Source organism: Bufo gargarizans, chromosome 3 (assembly GCF_014858855.1).
Source record: "Bufo gargarizans isolate SCDJY-AF-19 chromosome 3, ASM1485885v1, whole genome shotgun sequence".
Lineage (NCBI taxonomy): Eukaryota > Metazoa > Chordata > Amphibia > Anura > Bufonidae > Bufo > Bufo gargarizans.
In genome coordinates, this window is record NC_058082.1 from 508,732,973 (window position 1) to 508,738,972 (window position 6,000).

Here is a 6,000-nt window from a genome sequence, read left to right on the forward strand (position 1 = left end):
AGAGCTCTGTTCAGTGCAACCCCCGTGCTTTATCATATAGTGCACCTGCATAATGTAATACTCTCTAAGGCCTCCTGCACACGAACGTGTGCACCCCGTGGCCCGCAATGCACGAACACCGACCGCGGGGAGCGGATCGCGGACCTATTCACTTTAATGGGTCCGTGATCCACCCGTTCCGCAAAAAGATAGAATATGTCTTATCTTTTTGCGGAACGGAAGTACTCTGTGGTGGTTCCGTTCCGTGCTTTCATTCCGCATCTTCGGATTTGCGGACCCATTCAAGTCAATGTGGAATGCACACTGAACGGTGCCCGTGTATTGCAGTCCGCAATATGGCAACGGGACACCTACAGTCGTGTGCGGGAGGCCTAAAGAGGAAAGTCCTGATTGCTTGTTGTCGAACCTTGCAAGTGGCCCTCTCAACACATCTTTTTTATGTGCATGCAGCGTCCCACTAAGTGTGTGGGCACTGCTTAAAAGCACTTTTTACTTTATTAAAAGCACTAGGTTGTAATGTGTGATTTTGTATGTATGTATCTGCAAAAAGGAGATTTTTGTATAACTTACCAGTTAAATCTCTTTCTCGCTCTTCCTTGGGGGACACAGACCTTGGGTATAGCTCAGCTCCCTAGGAGGCGTGACACTAAGTAAAACTGTTAAGCCCCTCCTCCATCAGCTATACCCTCAGCCTGGAGATAGAGGCTACCAGTTGCGTGTCCAAGTAGTGAAAGGATAACAACCAACAACGTAAACAACAGCCAGCAACCCAACGGGGCGCCAGACCATAACCCTATAACCAAAACACAGAAGGGTGGGTGCTGTGTCCCCCAAGGAAGAGCGAGAAAGAGATTTAACTGGTAAGTTATACAAAAATCTCCTTTTCTCGCCCATTTTCCTTGGGGGACACAGACCTTGGGACGTTCAAGAGCAGTCCAAGAAGGGAGGGACCACAACCCAAGGCGGAACACCACCTGAGCATCAGGAAACCGCAGCCTGCAAGACCAGGCGGCCCAAAGCAGCATCCGCTGATGCATGCGTATGCACTCTATAGAACCTGGTGAAAGTGTGCAGAGAGGACCAAGTGGCTGCTTTACACAACTGCTCAGCCGAGGCCCGATGCCTCTGCGCCCAGGAAGCCCCGACTGCTCTGGTGGAATGAGCAGTGACACCGAAAGGCGGAGCCCTGCCCTTGGCTCGATAAGCCTCAGACACCGCCAGTTTAATGAAACGGGCAATGGCCACCTTGGAGACCGCCAAACCCTTGCGCGAACCCTCCGGAACCACAAACAGGGAATCCGTGCGCCGAAAAGATCCGGTGACCTCCAAGTAAATCCTCAAAGCCCTGACCACATCCAGACGGTGCAGTTCCCGTTCTCTGGGGTGGGAAGGAGAGGGACAGAGCGACGGAAGGACGATGTCCTCATTGATGTGAAAGGCGGAGACCACCTTTGGCAGGAAGGACGGGACAGGCCGAAGCACAACCTTATCCTGGTGAAAGACGAGGAAAGGTTCGGAGCAAGAAAGAGCCGCCAACTCCGACACCCGACGGAGAGACGTGATGGCCACAAGAAAGATGACCTTACAGGACAGAAGGCGAAGGGAGACCTCCCGCAAAGGCTCGAAGGGGGCAGATTGGAGCGCCGAGAGCACCACATTCAGGTCCCAGGAAGGAACCGGAGGGCGGTACGGCGGAACAGAGTGAGCCACCCCTTGCAAAAAGGTCTTAATCGGCCCCAGAGGGGCCAAGGGACGCTGGAGAAGAATAGACAGCGCCGAAATCTGTCCCTTCAGAGAACTGAGGCCCAGCCCCAGGTCCAGACCCGACTGGAGGAAGGACAGGATCGTGGGAAGAGAAAACCGGAGAGGTGGAATGCTCCGGGACTCACAAAAACCCAGATAGGATCTCCAAACCCGATAGTAGATTCTAGAAGACACGGGCTTACGAGCACGGATCATGGTGCGGACTACGTCCGCGGAGAAACCCCGTCGCGTTAAGACGGCGGTCTCAACAGCCACGCCGTCAAACGTAGCGAGCCTAAATGCTCGTGGAAGATCGGACCCTGGAGGGCAGTGGCCACGGTGCGTCTGCCAACAGCAACATTAGGTCGGCGTACCAGGACCGACGGGGCCAATCCGGGGCGATTAGAATCGCGGGAACGCCCTCTGCCGCGATCCTCCGAAGAACCCGTGGCAGGAGGGGGAGAGGAGGAAAGACGTACAGAAGGGAGAATTCGCGCCACGGAAGGACGAGCGCGTCGGCGCCGTATGCCTGCGGGTCCCGTGCCCTGGCCAGGTATAGGGGAACCTTGTGGTTGAATTTGGAGGCCATGAGGTCCACGTCGGGGCGACCCCAGCGAAGACAAAGGGCCTCGAACACCTCTGGGTGCAGCGACCATTCTCCCGGGTCGATGGTGGACCGGCTGAGGAAATCCGCCGCACAGTTGTCCACCCCCGGGATGTAAATTGCAGACAAGGCTGGCACGTGCGTCTCCGCCCAGAGGAGAATGAGGGACACCTCTTGCATCGCCGCAGCGCTGCGGGTGCCTCCCTGATGGTTTATGTACGCCACAGCCGTGGCATTGTCCGATTGGATCCGAACAGGGTGGCCCTTCAGTAGACGGGTCCAGTGTCTGAGGGACAAAAGAACTGCCCTCAGTTCCAGAATGTTGATCGGAAGTCTGGACTCCGATAGAGACCAAACTCCCTGAACGGATCGGGGAGGGAAAACCCCCCCCCACCCCCGTAAGCTGGCATCGGTGGTAATCACCAGCCAGTTCAGTGGAATGAAGGACCTCCCCCTCAGAGGGATATGCAACCACCAGCTGAGGGAAGCCCGAGCCAGGGGAGGCAGAAGGAAGGTCCTGTCCAGACTCCTCGGTGATTTGTCCCAGGCCGACAGAATCGCCCTCTGAAAGGCGCGGGATCGGAACTGTGCGAATGGCACCGCTTCGAAACAGGCAACCATCTTTCCCAGCAACCGCATGCTGGATCTGAGGGAAGGACGGTGATGACGGAGAAGACTGCGAACCGACCCGCGAAGGGCCAGGCGCTTGTCCGACGGAAGGCGGACCTCCGCCAGTTCCGTATCCAGGAGCATCCCCAGGAAGACCAGCCGTCTGGAAGGAGTAAGGGAAGACTTGGGGTGGTTGATAATCCAACCAAAACGCGTCAGGGTCTCCAGAGTGAGATCCACGCTGCCGGATGCCTGAGAAAAGGAGGGTGCCTTGACCAAGATGTCGTCCAAGTACGGAAGAAGAAAAACACTTCTTGAACGTAGAAGAGCCAAGACAGGGGCCAGGACCTTGGTGAACACCCGAGGAGCCGTTGCCAGACCAAAGGGAAGGGCGACGAATTGGAAGTGATCGTCCCCCACCGCGAAGCGCAGGAAGCGGTGATGACATGGAGCAACCGGAACGTGGAGGTATGCATCCTGAACGTCGATTGAAGCCATGAAATCCCCCTTTTCCAGGGAGGCCACTGCGGACCGGAGAGACTCCATCCGGAATCTCTGCAGACGGAGAAACCGGTTCAGGCGCTTTAGGTCCAAGATCGGCCGCACCGAGCCTTCCTTCTTGGGGACCACAAAGAGGTTCGAATAGAACCCCCTGAACCTTTCCGTCGGAGGCACAGGGGCGACGACACCCTTGTCTATTAGCGAGCGAATGGCCGCGAGAAAGGCGGCCGCCCGTACGGGATCCCGCGGAGGACGTGAACGGAAGAAACGGTCTGGCGGAATGGACGCAAATTCGATCTTGTACCCGCAAGATACAATCTCGAGCGCCCATGCATCTGAGATGTGGGCCCGCCAAACGTTCCTGAACAGGAGAAGGCGGCCCCCCACCCGGGTGGGTGGGGGCGCACCTTCAGGCAGAGGGCTGCTGGCCTGTGGAAGCCCGCGCAGGCTGGGCCTTGCGCCAGGTAGGTTGCGCCCGAAAAAACGGCTTCTTGCGTCTATCCTGGGCTGGGCCAGAGGACGAAGAAGCGGCCGCTGGTCTAGACCCGGTGGGCTTACGAAAGGACCGAAACCGGGACGAACCAGCGCGACCACGGGGGGCGCCCTTTGGCCTGGACTGGGGGAGGTGAGTACTCTTCCCACCCGTGGCCTCTGATATAAGTTCGTCCAGACGGGCCCCGAACAAGCGGGAACCCGTGAATGGTAGGCCGGCCAAAGAGCGTTTGGAAGCGGCGTCCGCCGCCCAAACCTTCAGCCAGAGTTCCCTCCTGACAGAAACTGCCAGGGCCGAGGAACGAGCAATGAGGGCACCCGCATCAAGGGAAGCCTCACAGATAAATTTTGCGGCCTGGATAATTAGCTGGGCTAAGGAACGGAGGTCCTGAACAGGGACGTCCGACCCTAACTCCTGCTCCAGTTGCAAACCCCATTCAGAGACCGCTTTACCAACCCAGGCGGAGGCAAAGACCGGTCTAAGGGCCGAACCAGAGGCAGTGAATATGGCCTTAGAGAGGGATTCCGTACGACGGTCCTCAGCAGACTGGAGGGAAGATCCGTCCTGTACAGGAATAGCAGTGCTCTTGGACAGGCGAGCCACGGGAGGATCAACCTTGGGCGGGGATGTCCACGTGGTCACAGAATCCGCTGGAAAGGGATAGCAAATGTCCAGCTTTTTAGGTGTAATAAAGCGGACGTTAGGCCGAGTCCAAGCCTTGGATACCACAGAAGAAAAATCGGCATGTATGGGAAAAACCTTGGAGGCCTGTCTGGGCCGGAGAAAAGACACGCCGGCCTGGCCAGAGCTGGGGGGGTCATCATGTATCTGAAAAGTATCGCGGATGCTAGTGATAAGATGCCCCACCGCGGATGACAATTTCGACGGAAGCTCTGAGTCCATGTCCACGTCCGAATCCGCCAGTTCTCCCTCAGAAGGCGTATCCCTTTGAGAGGATAGGCTTGACTGAGCTCGCACGCGTGGCGGAGAGAGCGAAACATCAGGAGAAGATGTGCGCTCAACCCTTGGACGTTTCTGAGTATGCCGGGCCCTGGAAGATTCACTGGGAGGCAGGGAATCAGTGGGGGCGGCAGAAACGGAATTCCCAGCGGGCGCGACAGGGATTTCGGCAGCCTGCGGGAGAGGCGGTCTATCCACGAGACGGCCCACTACGTGCGTAAGGCTCTCCACCGCCTGAGACAGAGACTTAGCCCAGTCAGGGGGTTCAGAGGCAACGGGGGGCGCAGCGGGAAGCGGGCCCTGCACCGGGGCCTGACATGCAAGGCAATGCGGCTCAGATTGCCCACTCGGAAAAAGTTCCTTGCAGGCGGTACAGGCATGGTACCAGGGTTTGGGGGCACCCGTGGGATCTGACATGTTGAAAAGTGGTCGTACCCTGATACAGAGACCACAAGGGGTTGCAGCAGCTATGACCAGGAGGGTTAGGAGAGGGTTAACTGTCCTACCAGTGCCTCAGAAGAACGTCAGGAGTGAAGACCAGATCAACAGCTGCAGATGGCAGAACGTGCGTCCAGAAACGCGATCTATGCACCAGGAGTCTCCCACGTGGCTCAGCTTCCAGACCGGAGTGAAACCTTCAGCCAGAGTTCCCAGGAAGCGCGGCAAAAAACCTCAGCAGAGGCGCGGGAGAAGCTCCGCCCCCTACACGCTCGAATGTCTCCTGTGAAGGAGAACGTAAACTCCGCCCCCAATGACGCGCGCGCGCGCGTGAAAGAAAAAAACACGCCCCCTGCTGCCGAGACTCTCAGGCTTATGCAGGAGCGTGACGGACCACAGAACGAACTCCCCCTTTTGCCGCAGAATAAGGCCCGCAGGCCCAAGTGCACGGCGATATGCAGGTGGGTGACCTCACCGAGCCTAACTGTCACCATGTCCCCCGCCGAGCCCGAACCATCGATGTCGGGCCTAAACCCCGCCCCCCGATCACGGCACGGAGCGGCGGCGGCGGGGAGGGAGAAGGATGTCATAGAGTAATAAGACAGAGTGGGGGGATATTCTAACTAATGGGGAGCGGAGCAGCCGCAGATGG